Source organism: Scatophagus argus, chromosome 2, assembly GCF_020382885.2.
Source record: "Scatophagus argus isolate fScaArg1 chromosome 2, fScaArg1.pri, whole genome shotgun sequence".
Classification (NCBI taxonomy): Eukaryota; Metazoa; Chordata; class Actinopteri; family Scatophagidae; genus Scatophagus; species Scatophagus argus.
Genome location: NC_058494.1, coordinates 19,092,391 through 19,109,723, shown reverse-complemented (window position 1 = coordinate 19,109,723; position 17,333 = coordinate 19,092,391). Strand labels below are relative to the sequence as shown.

Sequence of the window (17,333 nt, the reverse complement as noted above, 5' to 3'; positions counted from 1 at the left end):
AAGTGAGCACAAACAAAGTCAACCTGTGAAAATGAGATGCACGATCCAATACTCCGGATCAGCATCAGCCCTCATCAAGCAGATCGGGTATCAGTCATGACTAGGGCTGCATGTAACAATCATTATTATTGTTCATTACTTATTAATCTGCAAACCATTATCTCAATGAACACGAGAAGTTTTGTCTATAAAATACTGGAAAATAACGAACTATAAACGATAATTTCCCAGAGCCCTACATGGTGTTTTATCCAAATCCAAAGATATTCAGTTCATTATCAAATATATGACAAAAAAGCAGCAAATCCTCAGTTTTCTTGCACTGACTAATCAATTAATGATCTATCATTCCAGCTTTAGTCATGACATGACAAATCCACATTAAATACTGTTTCACTATCATGAAATTCAGAGTCTCAATTATCAGTTACATTTATTCAGTCAAAGAGAGTCTGACTGCTCACAGCAGTCACGGACCTGATGTAAATTAACATAAAAGTGACTCTAATGAGCTGTACATAACTCAGCGGTTAGCACTAAATTCCTCAAAAGAAGGTCCTGGGTTTGATTCCCAGCTGTGGTTAGGCCATTGTGTCTGCTTCTGCTGATTTTCCCCATCATCAAAAACAAGTATAGTGCAACATTAGTTTAACTTTCCTTCCAGCGTCCTTGCAACCAAACCACCGACCAAAAGGTGGAGTTGAGTCCCTAGGTGCCATATGGTGGCTGCCCGCTGCTCCTCAGGGAGGGGTTAAATGTTTCACTACATTATACCAAATATGACTGTAACGAATATAACAAATAAAGATTCTCCTTCTACCTTTTCTTGTCTGCACTGGCATTAACAGATACCCTGAGTTGAGACAAAAAAAATTAGAAGTATGAACATACTGTATTATGCATGACTTGCATTCCCTTGCGACTTGCATCATAAGGCCAACATGACTCACTGATTTTTACACTTAAGAGGTTAGTGTGTGGTTGAAAATTTGGTTTTGAGTTAGCTCCACTGCCACACTGTTTTTCTTTTCTGTTTTTTGTTTGGCTATCAGGCTACATTCTGCTACCTCTAATGTTGGTTCCTCCCTCTTCCTACCACTGTGCTGCTCTTTCTCTCCCTGTTTTTGGGTCTCTCTCTCTCTCTCTGCAGTCTCCTGGATCAGATTAAAAAAAAGGGCATCCTGTCTACTGACCTTTTCTCTCAATCATTTCCTCCCCAAGCGTTTTCCTGCTACCCCATATGAATCCCCAAATGCTTACAAAAAAACACAGGCCCAAACACATTCTCCCGCCCCGGCCCAATCACGAGTAGGCAAACAGAGACACACACACGCATGCGTGTGCACACAAAGAGAATGAGGAAGTGACCAAAACACAAGGTCAGTCAACAGTGCTGTGAAAAAAAAAAGAAAGAAAGAGAAAAATAATAATGTTTAAGAAGCAGCTCAATTTTACCAAGGAAGACACACAACCAACCCCAAGCATGTATCCACTTAGAAGTTAATGCAACACAGTGACATGTCCTTTTGAATTAAACAGAGTCTGGACCCCCAGTAGGCACCACTTAATATGCACAATGTCATACTCTTCAGCACTGATGTATCATAGCCCATCCTAGTTTGCCCTGATAACCCAGAGCACAAGGCACAGAAGGCCATTACACCTCGGAGGAACATTATATCCCTGTGTAGCCATTACTCGCAAGTCGGTACAGAACGTCTGGTAAATGGTGTTAGAAATCCATTCCTTAGCATCTTTTTATGGCCCCTCACGATGAAGGCTTTAAAAGTAATGAAGCTCTGGAGACGATCTTCTTACACAAGATCAAAGTAGCTGCATCACAGAAAATGAGAGAAAGATGGGGGCAAGAGGAGGAGTGGAGTGAGAAAAGAAGACAAATGATGCTCTTCCAGGATCATGGAGGATTGATTATGATGGCCTCGCTCCGTTCCCTCCTCACATGCTCTGGCTCTCTCTTTTTTCTATCTATCTTTTGACCTGCTCTTGCTCGTTCTCTTAACTGGTCCTATTGGCCGAGCCGATCGCAAGATACAAGAGAAACTTTTGATCTATGATCTCCTTCACTAGCTTTCAAAAAAAAGCAACAACTTGCTTGCCAGCGACACTTTTTAGACAAGCTCAGAGATAAATGGACATTCCGAACCAAACACAAAGGCGCTTTCGAAAACACACGCACGCACACAAAAGATCAAAATTAAAGGCTCTCGTGCTGGAGCACACTCAGCTGTCATAGTGTACATCTGCAAGCAATCCCAAGCAGCCTGTCTGTGGACCTTTGAAGGCCACTGTGTCTGTCCATCACTTGGCAGAGGTAAACGGTTCAACTCGAGCCGCAGATCTATTGATTTTCTCCATGCCCTGAGTGACAGGGTGACACACACACACACACACACACACACACACACCCCGAGACATGTGCTAACTCTCCCTCAATCATCCTCCCTCTCCTGATCTGTGTCTCACAAACACACACACTGCAGAGAATATTTGGAGGAGAGGACCTTCATTCACATGCTATGCTAACAAATGACATTTTATATAAATGGCAGTGGTGACAGTTTTGGCACTCGCTGAATAATACGCATCTGGCAAACATTTATGAGTATGAACAGATTTATACCACAGAGGTCAGTAGTGTCTACATGAATACACTGCTCCTTCGGTACAAATAGGGCTTTACAAATTGGCCTAATTAAGTCATTAAAGATGTCATGACATGCCATTTATCCTAACATGCAAATGTGTGCACTCGGGCACAAAATATGGACACAGCAAGTTAAAACTGACACACAGGGAACGATCTCTCGTTCTCCCTCTCACACACACACTCTCACACAGAGCATGTAACACGTACCACACACAAGGAAGTCCACTTACAGTTATGGTGCACACAGTCCTTGCAGCACCAAGCGAGTAAGCTGGCAAGACAGTGAGGAAGAGCTATAGAAAAAATTAGAGGCTGACAGAAAGAGAGATAGACTGAAAACAAGAAGAGAGAGAGAGTGAGAGAGAGAGAGAGAGAGAGAGAGGAAAAGAGATGTTATGTCTTCTTTCTTCCTCTTAATGAGCTCCAGGAAAATCTTCCCACATATCTTGCCCCAGTCTTCGTTAGAGTAACTCCACACAGACGATATGTCCGCACTTTACAGAACAGCAGGCACACTGGCCGATACCGTACATTGTAAACACGCAGACACATTAAACTCACACATATAGACACACACACACACAATCACAAACTGCAGCCTCCACTGTGACTGAGAACTGGCTAGAGTGAGCTACTGGCACTACCGCTGTTGCTGCTGTGGCTGGCTTGACAGTAAGTGAGACCAGCAAGGGGTGGCGGGGTGGTGGTGGAGGGAGGGAGAGGGAGAGGGAGAGGGAGAAGGAGGGAGGGAGAGAGAGGGAGAGAGAGAGAGGGAGAGAGAGAGAGAGAGAGGGAGCCACAAGAAGAGAGACAAATACAAGCAGTTGAGGTGGAGAAGGGGAAGAAAGGGGAGGAGGGGGGAACAACACAGAAGAGGAAGAGACAGAAAGGAAGGAAGGCAAACAATTAATGGCTTGAGAACCAAGATAGCAACACTAAAAAAGGAGACAGACATAGAAGAATAGAGGATAAGAATATATATATATATTATATATCCATAAGGTTTATAAGAATACACACATGACGAACACACACACACACACACACACATACATACATATATACATACATACAGACACACACACACACACGGAGGGGGGGGCAAAGAGAGACAGACAGAGTTGTGTGTCACACTTCGGTTGCAGCCTGTGACTCAGATGGCCAAAAGTAAAACTACAATTTGTTTTGGCTACTTGAATTAACATGAATTTCAACTGCATGGTGCAAGGCATATGTGTTGGAGTGTGTGTTCATGTACAAAATGAATAAACTCTAGACACACGCTGAACTACTTGATGATCACACGAGAGGCTTGCTGAAAAGACTCACACATTCACCGACACATGAGCCCCAGAGAGGGAAACACCCATTTTGAGACTTCGAGACAATGCTGAACAAGCTCACACAACAACACCAGTGACTCCGAGCTCAGGTTTTAACTCAAACCTTGGATTAAGCAGGGTTTAATTTACCCATGCTGACACAGGAGGATGAGTAATTCTGGCAGAACAAAGGACATGCTCTACACCGGCCCTTATCACCCCAAGCAGGTACACAAGCATACACAATGAGAAACACAACACAAACACTGAAGTGCACATGGACACGCACACCCACCCAGATATCTAACATTTGCAAGCGCACACAGACGGTTATGTACAAACGCACTGAGCACTGGAGGTCATGGTGATGAGTCGTCAGCTTCTCTTAATATGGGAGTTGGGGAGTGGAATTAGGGAGTGTGGGTGGAAACACTGGATTCAAAGTGTTCTAGCTGCCTTCATTACCATGAAGATTGACGACCTGGGTGCCAGGTGGAAGTCAGAGCATGAACTCATACCTGCCAGAGAATCACTAAAATGATTCTTAGTCTGCTAACAAACTGCTTTCTCTGACGATGCAACATCATTTATGTGCATTTGTGCTGTTGGCCAAATCCATTCGTACATTTTTTGTCAGTGATTATTAAGTGGTTTTTGGCTTTTTCTGTGTGCACTCCCACTCTGACAATCTGTGCACAATAGAATTTTGTTTGAATCTTACAGGAACGGAAATGTATGTTGAGTAACAGGATTCGTGGAAAAATCCTAGATCAAAGCTTGTTCAAAATCAGAATCAAGCACACTGAAAGCTGGCATTGTCTGTTATATATATTTAATGCACCACTTTGAAACTCAAAATGTTTGACATATTTTAGAGCATACAGACAAACTGTGAGTTCCTGAAAAGCACACTGAGATCATCCCTGTGCTGCATGTATCACTGATGCACAAGCTACCTACCACAGTCAAAATGTTTGAGACTCCTGGTTGCACAGGGAAAAGCTTAAGTACTTCTTAATTCCTGCTTTTTAGCATTATTCAACCAGCTCAAAGCGGTTGAACGCTATCGCTATTGCACATGCACAGACACACATTATTCATGGACCTTCTTGATCTGTAGGCACTGGATGTGTGAGCCCATGTAAAGATCACCGAACAAATGCCACTGGCAGCTGACGTTTTTCCTACAGACAGCAACAAGGGATCTTAGACGACCAGTCACCTCCAAACTCAGACAAGCAGACAAAAACAGGCGGTCGTGTTTTCCCTGGGTGAGCCGATGTGTTCTCATTTTTAGCTGCCTACCCTAGACAATGTCCTCTCATTCTTCCCTGACTTATTCTTTTCATGGTTCTCTACCTTGACCTCATTCCCCTGCTTCTGATCTGTAACAAAGAAAGAAAGAAAAGTCTGCCGGCAGACAGAGATGCAGCCAGACCTGAGCTCACCCCCTTTTGCCCTTCCCCATCTATTTCTTCACTGTATCAGTAACAGCTGGCATGAAAGGGACAACCAAACAGCGCTGACATTTTACCTTATTGGCTTGAACATAAGATGGGTATTGAGTGTTGCATTATGGGTTGTTTGTAACGGTAATGTTGCTAGGCTAGCATGTTTCTTCAAGTGTATTTATAGTGAGGCTTTTAGAGTTACTCAGTCATGCAAGGCTTTATGAAGCCCCACTGCTTTAATGGAAGTCTTTCATCTTTCACTTTTGCAAGAGAAAAAGGTTTCACAAATGAGAATTATATTCTCCTTGGACAAATAATATCTCTGGGTAAATTCTCCCAAATGGAATGGTCTGAGAGTATTTCATTTCTTCAAAATGTCTCTTCCAAAGCAGTTAATGGAAAAAAGCAGGGTTGTCTTATATTCAGGCAAATGGGGGCAGGTTCTACTTCTGAATTTGTATGTAGTGGATATAATCAGTTCCTCAGGGATTTTTAATTGCATAGTCTGACCTGTGAAGTGCACGCTCCAGATGCTACGTACATCTTATGTTGCTTATGGAGGTCCTAAGGTGATGTGTGTGAGCTTCAAGCAATGAAAGGCTGGTGTTCTTGTTTTTTTGTTTTGTTTTTTTTTTTTTTTGCAATTACATGCCTTATTATGCCTATTTTTGTCTGCTTTATGAATGCCTTTTGAAATGTATCAAAGGCACCAAACACACCTACTGTAGTACAAAAGGCATGACTTGTTGTGCACACATGAAACTGAAACAGGAGAGATGAATGCCTTCTGGAACTGGTTTTGATTAAAAAAGAAAGCTAAACTTTAATCTGCTGCAATTCCAGCAAGATTACGGAGTGTAAAATCTTGGAAGTGGGCTCTTAATTGGCATATCTTTCCATGTCTTAACTTCTGTACTCACATAATGTAGTGATAATACTTATCTCACTCTGGAGTCTGACAAGTGTAAATTACCATGAGAACACATGGAAGGTTTAAGAAAAATCCATATCTAAACTAAATTAAGGAAGGGGACTATGAGGAACATTATGATTAAGAACTGAATCAATATTTTAACATCTAAGTGTTGCTAAATTGTGCAGCTACAATGGTGCAATGTCAATACTTAATGCATTTGCTCGTTTAATTAGCCAGTTGTTTGAAGGATACAGCTCGCTGTGCTGAAGTACGAGCTACAACGGCAGACAAACTCAATCATTACCCCAGACTATGATGCCATCTTTGATAGTGTTGCACTGAATATAAAATCTCCATATTTTGGGAGGGCTGGAGCTTTCCCACTGAATGAATTCACCAGGCTCTCTAGTGTGCTATTTTTACCATTGTATCTCTGCAGTATGCCAGAGAAAGATATTTTCCGGGACTGTGAAATTTGCTTTTCAATCAGATAATGTCACAATTCATGTGTGTCGCTGCAGACAATTCAACAAAATGACACATAATCCCAACATAGAAGGAGGTGAAAGAAAGTATAGACGCAGCTTTCTGTCAGCACTGCTAGTGGCTGTCATTGGTAGTTGAATATGTTTAGTATACTGAAAATACATGTTCTGTGATGCAAAATCTCCTCATTCGCAAAAACATTTTAAGAGATACACTTGCTGCTTGAAAACTATAGAAACCAAGAAGATATTTTCACACTTGATTGAGAGACTGGATGAGCATGTAAAGGAGGCTGGACTTTTCCACCCGGATAGTAAATACTCACTCTGTTGCTGAAAGCCTGAGGAAACTCCTTTGACGGATCCTTTTCCTGCAGTTGCTGTACAGATAGCTCTATGGAGCCATGTATGGTGAACGCTGCACAGTGGTGGACATGTTAATAACCTTCTTTCCCGCAAAAAGGTTTTCAAATAGCTGTGATTTTTCTGTCTCAGAGGGAAGATGAGAGGCAAGAAGAAACAGTGTTCATACCTGCTCTCACGTACATTCCTCAGCTTGTCAATGCTTGCCACCCAAACAAGAAGCCCTTCCTACCACTCTATTAGTGTTTCATTTCTCCTCCCTCTATCCTTGCTCTTGCTTACTTAATCACGTTCTGGCTGCGTCCTTTTGGTACCTGGCCAAGTATGAGGCAGCCCAGGCTTTATGACAGAAACCTCCACGCACTACACCAGACATCAGGAAGGATAAGGACAGGCTTGAGTAACAGATACAGTTAGTGTTATAGACAATCTGATTCCCAAGACCACATCTGTCTATCTCACAGACAAAGCTGCAGGTAAGAGAAAAAGAAACTCAGCCTGCAGCCCATGCATCCTGTCCTTGGCATACTGGAAGCACACTACCAATGCCTCCCACCCCATACACACTCACTTCTTTGGCCCATAAACTTTAATGGCTAATCCCCCTGCAGACTAGGTGATAAAAATCAAGGCTCCCTCACTCACAGTCTGTAAACATGACTTGGTAGCAGGTCCAAAGACTGTACAGTTTAGTTTAACAGACCCTTTTCCTCTCTGTCAGCAGACAAGACAGATCCATATGATCATACACTTCACAATGTGTAAGTGTTTCTTATTGGTTTCTTATTACGAAGTGCTATCTGCTAGACCTCACGGAAGCTGCGGTTAGCAGTTTCCCCTATCATGACTCTGCGGTTTGAGTTGAGGCGCAGAAATGCAGCAACGGATAGGAGCAGCAAGGACGCAGCTTATCATTTTTATCACTCACAAAGCAGGTTGCTAAGCTTAACATCCTGTTTGTCACTTACCTTGGTTGTGGCATTGCTATGAAGCTTTTGTTGTCTAGCATCAGGAAAACATTTCTCAGACAAACAATGGCTAAATAAAGCCTGTAATTTTCAGCTTCAGCAGAGTTTCAGCTTAGGGTTCTGTGCAGTACAAACCCATGGATGGATAACAGGGAATGTGCATGTTGCAAGTCCTTATGCAACAGCAAGAAGCTTCTAGCTTGCCCCAAGGCGTGTACGGCTACAGGCTATGGCTGAGGCTTTCCCTCTCTCTCTTTATCTCGCTTTCTTTCTCTTACACACACACAAACACAAGCACGTGCACAGCAATAGTACTCTAATATGCTAGCTCATGCCTGAAGTGGCTGATAGCTCTCTTCTTCAGAGAGAAGGGCTATGGGGGTTGTAGAAGTAAACAGCTCGGATCAAACCAACTCTCAGCTCCCTTTGAAGAGTGCTAGACAATTACAGAGATCAATGGTGCAACCCAGAGGTGGTTAACAGCCTCGACATGCAGAGAGACAGGGATTGATGCCCCATAATATCTAGAGAGTCTGTACCTCGGTGCCTTCACTGTACAGTCTGATCTGAGACGCGCCGAACATAACTTGCTGAACATACATGTCAGAACACAATGAGCTCTGCCCTGAGAACATATACAAGTACCTGGGGCCATTAATCCTGCAGCGTGAACGATTCAAACACAATCGTGTGGATTTTGCTGCTATACATTTGGAGCTGGAGCAGATGGTGTGTGTTGTGTGGGCAGACAGATCTTTCATTGAATATTTCTCCAAACAGACTGGGAATGCTTTTGCACTAATCGCTATGTTCACCAAAAATAAATACTACCAAGGACAGGCTTTCATCAAAAAGTAATGAGAGTCTTAAGTGATCTCTGTGCTTTTGTGCAACTTTTTGTTTTTTTTGTCCATGTGCCTTATGCATTTAAACTGAAATGTTATTTTACTTTTAGTCATCTTTAACATTATTTGTACAGTGGTAAAAAAAAATAAAGGAAAAAAAAATTACCCTGCATCTGTGTGTGTCTGCGTGTGTGTGTCACTCATGGTGCGAGACGTGGCTACAAAGTGTAGCTTAAAAGCTCTGGCAGCACACTCACTCCTGCTGTGTGGGAGTTTCAGAACAAGCTCTCCTGCCCTTACTTTCTCATGGGATAACGTAAAGCTAAGTCCATATACAAGCTGCAATTTCAGGCGGCTCGCACCACCTTGACTTCATAAACAACAAGATGCAGGAAAGAGTGGGAGAGGTGCAAAAGCCGCTAGCTATTTTTGTTCCTCAGCACACCACAGACATATTAGTTGCCTAAATGACATATTTGCCACTTGATGTGGAACAATTCCAGCAAGAGTCTTTTGAACTAAATATACTGCTTATGTGAAAGCAGAATTTGTCCTTGGTGGCTATGAGATAGCAGATGAATAGATTCAGATTTACTGTTTTTCTTGTTTTTGGTACACTTATGAATAGCGCATAAAATTATATTTATATATATAAAAACAAAGACATGAGATCAAAACAAATACAGTTGCATTTCCTGAAGAGTGAAAAAGATGCCTTTTTGAGATGTTTAAAGGCCTCCCACCCTCTTTGGGAGTGCAGAGGGGAAACAATGCTGGCTGATTTCTGATTATCATATAAATCCAACCACGTTAACAGAAGGGAACAACAAAGTCGGAACAATAACCCATCCGCCCCGCACTCATTTACTTTTCAGTCCTCCCGGACAAGGCGAGGAGGAGGAGGAGGACAGCAATGTTTCATTATCTTCATCAACAAACGCAGATGGCAGGCTGCAGTGCAAGTGGCGGCACACGACGATGATCAGACTGAAATATAAAATTATGAACTAATGTCATAAAATTCTATATTTCAACTGTCTAAATTAAACAACTGTAGGATTTTAAACTGCACCCACCCAAAATGACTACGACTACGCTGCACGCAGACACTCAAACACATGACAACAAATACTGCTTTCCCACAGGCTTAAACGTGTGCACAAAACGCAACAATCTCACACACTGTACAAGACCCTGGCAAACTCATCAGTGGCTCCGTTAGACATGGAAAATAGCTGCCTTTACACACATACACACACAGAGAGAGAGAGAGAGAGAGAGAGGGAGAGAGAGAGAGAGAGAGAGAGCCAACAAGCATCAGCACTTTCCACCAGTGCCTCTCAAAGGAAACCATTACACTGCAGAAACCCGCGGGAAGCCAGACAGAAAGGGGATATTCTCAAGCACTTTTATTCTCTCTTCCTCTCTCCCCATCTGCTTTTTTTCTTTCTTTCTTTCTTTCAAAAAAAAAAAAAAAATCTAAATTACACTAAGCTACTTTTTCCCGGAGAAGAAAGATTACGGTCAGCCAAGTGTCTAATTCACCTGTGTCCCAGTAATTCATTTGGCTGATAATCTGCTATTGCAGGTGACACTAACAATCACTGATATGATGGGTAGAGAAGTGGGGGAAGGTTAGGGAGAAGTATTGGTCTTGCTGATTGGTGGAGGAGATATTTGATTAAATTCTCAAATGAATAATGCATTATGAAATTGATCCAGACAAATCCCACCTTGAGGAGATTGGGGTAGGATTATACAGGAAGGGGTTTGGGAGAGGTTATGACGAAGAGGAGGTTTCCTGGAAAGGCGCACTTCAGCATCAAGTGGTTACACTTTGCTGTGCTCCATTTATATGCGTGTCAGCTGCACGGAAAAGGAGCCTACTGTGATTTACATGCACAGTAGCAGATTATGTAAGATTTAGCCAGAATACTATATTGCACATGTCCATAACCTTTTCCATCCAACGGCCTTAAAAATAAAACAAGCGCAAGCAGTTTCTGATTCTCCCCCTCGTTTGATTATCTGTATCATCCTGATGTATAGCTGGCTTTAAGGGGACGTCAGTTTATCCCACTGAAAGTAAATACCAGGTTATATTGTATATGAACATAATCCATATGAATTTAGTTATATGACAAGATTGATATCATTCTCTTGTCTGTACCGTATATTTTCTGAAATGTCTAAAAAGCATCCCTTTAATTTCAGTAGTACTGTAACTCCTAACGAAAATAACCAAACACTAATGAACTCACTGTCTCCACGAAGGCTTCCTTGTAACATCTGTGTATAATTAGACTGTATACTGGTGTACTTCACTCGCGTTAACTTGTGGCTTTACACTAGCAAGAAAGGGCGTCTCCTCATGGCAAAAGCACTAGGCATCTGCTCAGCAGTTTTTATAAGTAATTAGCTTCCCCGCTTAGATTTAGTTGGTTGCTTTAATGAGTGTGCACTATTCCAACAACTATTTTCACGAGTGACTGCATACACCCTCACGACACAACCTAGAGTGCACTTAATTTCCAACAACTGTAAATATTCATTGGCACAATGAGTCACTTTATTGAAGTGCATGTCAACACAGTTGGGGCAAACAATGTGGGAAAACAAAGTAATTAACTGGTGCCCTCCTAAATACAGTAAACAGGAGTTTGAAGTATTGTCAGCCAACGAAAATGAGATTGTTACTGCGAGGAAGCACTTTAAAGACTCGGGCTCAAATGTTTTCACACATATCGCTCCAGTGTGACACGTTACACTCCTAACAGTCTGTCCTTGGGGCTTTTCAGATCCCATGTGAGACATATGTATTGCTAACCCGACAGGGCAGACCGAGGGCTGAATTGTCAATAAAAAAGCTTCAGAGTGTTTAAACTTTCTATTCTCCAGGGTTGGGGACCATTTATTCCCCCTCAATTGTCATCTGTCTGGCTCCAACACTTTTACAAGTGTGCTAAAGTTAACCGGATTTTCTATTTTAATAAGCAAAGGCAGACAGAGCAGCACTTGCAAGGCTTTGAGGACAGTCTGTCCCAATCTGTACAGAGCTTCAGGTTGAAGAAGCACTTTAATTCATTACTATGTTAAATGTATTGGTCTGGTGAAAAGCAAATCCCATTCATGTTTTGGAGTCTTGCCATAAAGTATGTATTCAGAATCCATAATATTAAAAGCTGCTGCGGTTTCTTAAATGATGAGCTTTATTCGCAAAATGTGTTCACAAACAAGGCAGACTTTACACCCGTACCAGCAGCCTATTATCCATACATTTTCCATGCATCTGGCCTCTGCAGCAGCACTTTCCACTTGCTCAAGCACTTAAAGTGAAAGTCTCCGCCAGAGATTTTTTATTTGTGCCAAAGTGAATGCTTTACCAATTATCATACAAAGCAAAGCAGGTTCCTCTAAGCTTTCTCGCCTGATGTTTTATCCCTTCACTTTTGCTAGTAATGGGGCATGAAAAGCTGGGGCCATTGGCGACAGTAACAGGAGCAGTGTTAAAAACAAAATCAGAGGCTCGGTAATGAAGTGAGTAATTAGCAAAGCTGTCAAAGCGCAGACATTTCAACTTAGGAAAATGACCTGAAATCAGGGAGAATTTATGAAAAAAGGCAATTCAGATGGCACTCAGCGATGCCTTATGGCTACAGGGTAATAAAAAAAAAACGATTTCTGGATTTGGATAGGCAACTGGAGGTTCATAGAAACGTAATTGTGCAATTCATCAAATGCACTCTTAGTAGCCTGTCTTTCTAGAATATGAAATTGAATGCACACGAACAGGGATAATTTACAGCCTGTTGAGATGTGTAGAATGTGTGAGCAGAAAAAGTGGAAGTTCTGTGTACAGTACATTATGTCATAATTACAGAGACTACAGCACTTTCCCTGGTGACAGTGAAGGTGTTACTACCCATTATCACTGGATGCTGATAGCCAAGAATTTCTCTCTCTCTCACACACACACACACACCTACAAGTGATGCCCACAGCCACCCCACAAGTTCCCACTGCTTTGACTTGTTCCCATCTATGTGGCTCACTTGCCATTGTCATGATTGACAAATGTCAAACCTGTCACCATCCATGGCGCTCACCCCTCTCTGCCGCGACTGGCAGACTCTCTGCTAACTTTCAATCAAAAATGAGTCCGCAAGTGTTTGATTGATTTAGAGGTCAGACAATTTATCCAACCTGCAGGTGGAAACCAAGGTAGAATTTGCTGATTTGCACACACTGTTTAAACCAGAGCTATCTTTAGGATTACTGCATAGGCCCCTCATGTCTCAGCCTGGTATGTTGTATACTGTTTTCCCTATTAATCTAATGAAGGCATCTGGTTGAAGCCCTGAACCCAGCAGGATAAATCTGCGAGAAAGGTTAAAGACCAGAGCTTATTCCACTTCATGTTCATCCCTGTGGTGCTCCTTGGTTATAAACTTAACCCCAACTGCACCAGTGGAAAATCTAGTGGCCAACAGATCCGGCTGTCAGACTTATGAAGGTGGTTGTGGCTCAGGAGGTGGAGCAGGTTGGCCAGTAATTACAGGTTTGGTGGTTCGGTCCCTTTAGCAAGACAGTCCTGATGACTGTCGGTGAATGGATGAATGAACAACGCACTGTCTTCTTGATCCAGACTGAAGGATACACTAGAGCTTTTCATTTGTGTGTGTGACCAAATAATATATATATATTTTTTTGTTATTTTTGTGTTGTTTTGAACATTTGAGTCGTGTATATAAAATAATAATAATAATATTTCACTTCCCGCTGTGCGGTTTTCAGCTGTGTATGTGAGAGGAAAAGCATGGTGATATGCATATACGTATGGTAACTCTTCAGAGTAATGATCATAAAAGCCCTTCAAAATAAAGCACTATTTCAGAGCAGTTCATGTGCTGGGCAGCTGACTGGTGTCAAAGTGTGTAAAAAAAAAAGCACTATTTTCAGTACCCTCGCTGAACAAACAATGATTAAAAAAATACTATACATGTTAAAACATATCTTTTTGTAAAACAATATTTTGATAAGGTGTCAAACACTGTTATAAGGAATAATGGAAACAGTGCTCTGAATATAACTACTCTGGAGGCTCTGAATATAACTGCACTTTATATTCTGTAATATATGCATCCATTCAAGCGACTCACGTACATTACAGCAACTAATACTAACCCTACCAGTAAAGTATCTTACACTTATTGCCTGGCAAGACTGCCAAGCAGGAAAGAGAAAGAAAGAGAGACAGACAGAGACAGAGAGAGAGAGAGAGAGAGAGAGAGAGAGAGAGAGAGAGAGAGAGGTCACTAGTTTGACAAATTTTAGTAGTGCGTAGTGTGAACAGCAGTACTTTGCAGCACTTGTGACATTGGCTGACATTGGTGAGAGAAGCAAAGTGGCCATCAGACAAGAAGAGTTCCTTATCTTAGGACTGTTACTCTCGTAGGTTATCACTGCTCAGCTGTCCACCAAATCACTACCAAGACCATTCTTGGATATCTCTGAGATTGGTTCTTCTAAAGGTGTGTTTATGTGTTTGTGCGTGTGTGCGAGAGTGTGTGCGTGTGTGTCCCCTCTAGCCGTTTCTCACTGTCTGCCGTTTCCATCTCTGCTTCCATTTCTCTCCCCTCTCTCTCTCTTTCTGGCAGTAAACTCGTGCACTTACAGAAAATTCCCACCACATTGACACTCATCCAGCTAAAAGCAAGTGGCTGTGCCAAAAATACGTCAAGTCACCGCCTTTTACACATCATGATTATTGACAGGGCAGGATTAACTGAGGCTGGGATTCTCCATACTTCAGCAGTTCATAATTGGAGCGACAATTCACCATGGAACAGTGGCTGCTCAAACTGCCTCCTGAGATGTGGCTAATATCTGCCAGTCAAACAGCTCTCAAATCTGGAAGAATAAGCAGAATAAAAGAATAAGAGAATCTGGAACAATCACAGCCCTTCAACATTGTACATGGTATAGAGAGACTGAAAGCATACTGGGTAATGTTAAATCAGTTTATATCTCTAAAAGAGTTATTTTAGCGTTTAGCTTCACACGGTCCTGAAATGTTTTGAAATTTTAATCAAGCCAAATTCATCCAGACTTGCAAGACAACACCTGCTGAGAAATTGTAGGTTGGCTTTTGCTGCGACACCGTCCGTCTTTTTTATTATTGCATATTATAAAGATCCCCATCACATGTATTAAGGCATACCTAAAAATTCTGTAATGTGGGTCAGACATATTTTTTTTTTTTACAGGAAATTAAAAAAAAACCACATAAAGTCAAAATCCTTGAAATGGCACACACAATGTCTCCTACTTTCTGTCCGTTCTGAGTTGACCTCAAGTTTTCACATCACACTTGCCCAACTATACTACATGTTGGAGCACACTGTATGTTGTGCTTGTGAGTCTCTTGAATTTGTTTATTTTTTTTTTTTTCCTCAAAGATGGTGTCTGTCAATTTAGGTAGTTCTTATCACATTAATGTATGCTTCAGTGTTCCTTTCAGGTTTGGTTTTAATTAGAGATTTGATGCCATAAAATAAATGAGTGGCAGCTGGGTGTTGCTTGAGACTGACTCGCTCATGCAGGATATTTTGACTTCATGTTTGTACAGCGGGAGGAAGTGATGCATCGTCCATCTTTATATATGTCAAATATGTTTCTGACCCGAAGTCAGCACTGTAACTGCACAGGGAGATAAAATAAACGGAGTGTAAAAAACAAACTACATTAATTAATGTAGTTTGTAATGTGATGTAAAGCTCAAGAAGGGAACCAAGTGAAAAACTCCAACAATATCTCATCCCAGCTGTGCACTGGGACTCCTCTCATTAAGCGTCTGTGTGTGTGTGTGGCACATAGGCCACCAGTTTGAGACAGATCTTTGAACAGCTCTTTGTCCACTGCCCCCTGAATCAACAACATCTTGCTCTACCTCTTTTGTGCAGACAGTGTGCATGTGTTCATCAGGTTGTTTGTGGCAGCCAGAGGAGGAGATCACCATTACAGCAACTCAGTAAAAAACCCTCTGCTTGCGTTTTATTTGACTGAACGCACTTCATGGTGGCTGTATGAAAATGAATGAACACTAGCGCCATTTTTCTGCTTCACCTAGTGTCGGGTCTTTTGTTTGTCGCACTACAATCAGAAATCCTCACCACGGCCAGTAATAGGAATGCAAGCTGAAAACTGCATTACGCGTTCACTGCAGATTGCAGGGAGCAAAGGCAGGATAAATGAGGCTGTGATTAGAGAGAAGAGCTCTTCCAGAGGCAGCTGTCCTATCCCTTTATACCACAAGAACACTCAGTAATAGGTTTGCAGTGACAACAAACCACAGGTCTGTCATTAGCAGGGTGCCTTCAAGCCTCTTCAGAGAGGTAAGTGAGCACAAACCAGATGCACCCAACACACTCAAATAATCTTATTTTATAATGTTCCCTTTTATATAACTCAAGGCCTCTACTTATCTCACCTCTCTCAGACGAGTCTTGCACTGATTTCTGATGAACTTTGAAGATGACTGGCTACTGAGATTTAATACAAGAGTCCTAAATGGTTTGTCAGACCACATCTTTCACTCCAACCTCCAATGCAGGTGAAAGTTGTGCAACACTTGAGTCTCTTTCCCCATATTTGAAATGCAAATGCCATTTTGCGCTACCTGCCACGGCTGCCAGATATGGTTTTGTCTCGTTCCTTATTTAAACAATATTCAAGGCAAGATGCAGTACATTAGTTATACTCTGAAGCATACCTGTTCATTGTGTTCAAACACTTCGGTGAGTCCATGATAAAACTGCTTTAAAGAAAGCGATCTCTGTAAAGTTGACACCTTTTCATCCAGAGTGAATATTTCTTGATTCAGTGATCAGAATGTGAGCTGAGAGGGAATTTAATGCCCCAAAGTGCACTTGCAGGTAAGACATCAGTGACAAAGTAAGGCTATCCTGTCATTCCTTGACAACTAGAGCTTGGGGGGGGGGGTTGCTTACACCTGAGGATATCTAACCCTGTCGTACTCCTTCTCACACCTCCACTCCTTCGCTTATCTTCCTCTCAGCTCTGTGCGTGTTCTCAAATATTCATGACCATGCAGCCAGTGTCATCTTAGAATATCTAAATGGGAAGCCCAAGGCAGCGGGAAAATCATCCCACTATGAAATTCTCCAGTGCTCTACGAATGTTAATGCAGTCATCTATAAACCTCGCTCTATCACCCTTTCTGCCCCTTGGATTTCCACTCCAAAGCTGTTACGGTGACAAGACATGGACGTGATGGAGATGGAGACATGGAAATT

The 17,333-nt window shown here is 42.0% G+C and overlaps 1 protein-coding gene across 20 annotated transcripts in view; it reads right to left on the bottom strand.

Annotated features, from left to right (window-relative positions):
- Positions 1-17,333, bottom strand: part of inpp4b (inositol polyphosphate-4-phosphatase type II B) — a 207,159-nt gene that overhangs the window by 86,676 nt on the left and 103,150 nt on the right. The window contains exon 1 of one of the 20 annotated variants that reach the window (XM_046415891.1): positions 8,174-8,192. The exons of 16 other annotated variants lie outside the window; for them this stretch is intronic. The gene's annotated coding sequence lies outside the window, so the exon portion shown is untranslated. Of the gene's footprint in view, positions 1-2,875; positions 3,338-7,168; positions 7,381-8,173; positions 8,193-17,333 lie in introns of those variants that run through there. 3 more of the 20 variants (XM_046415877.1, XM_046415883.1, XM_046415869.1) reach the window with 3 other exon arrangements.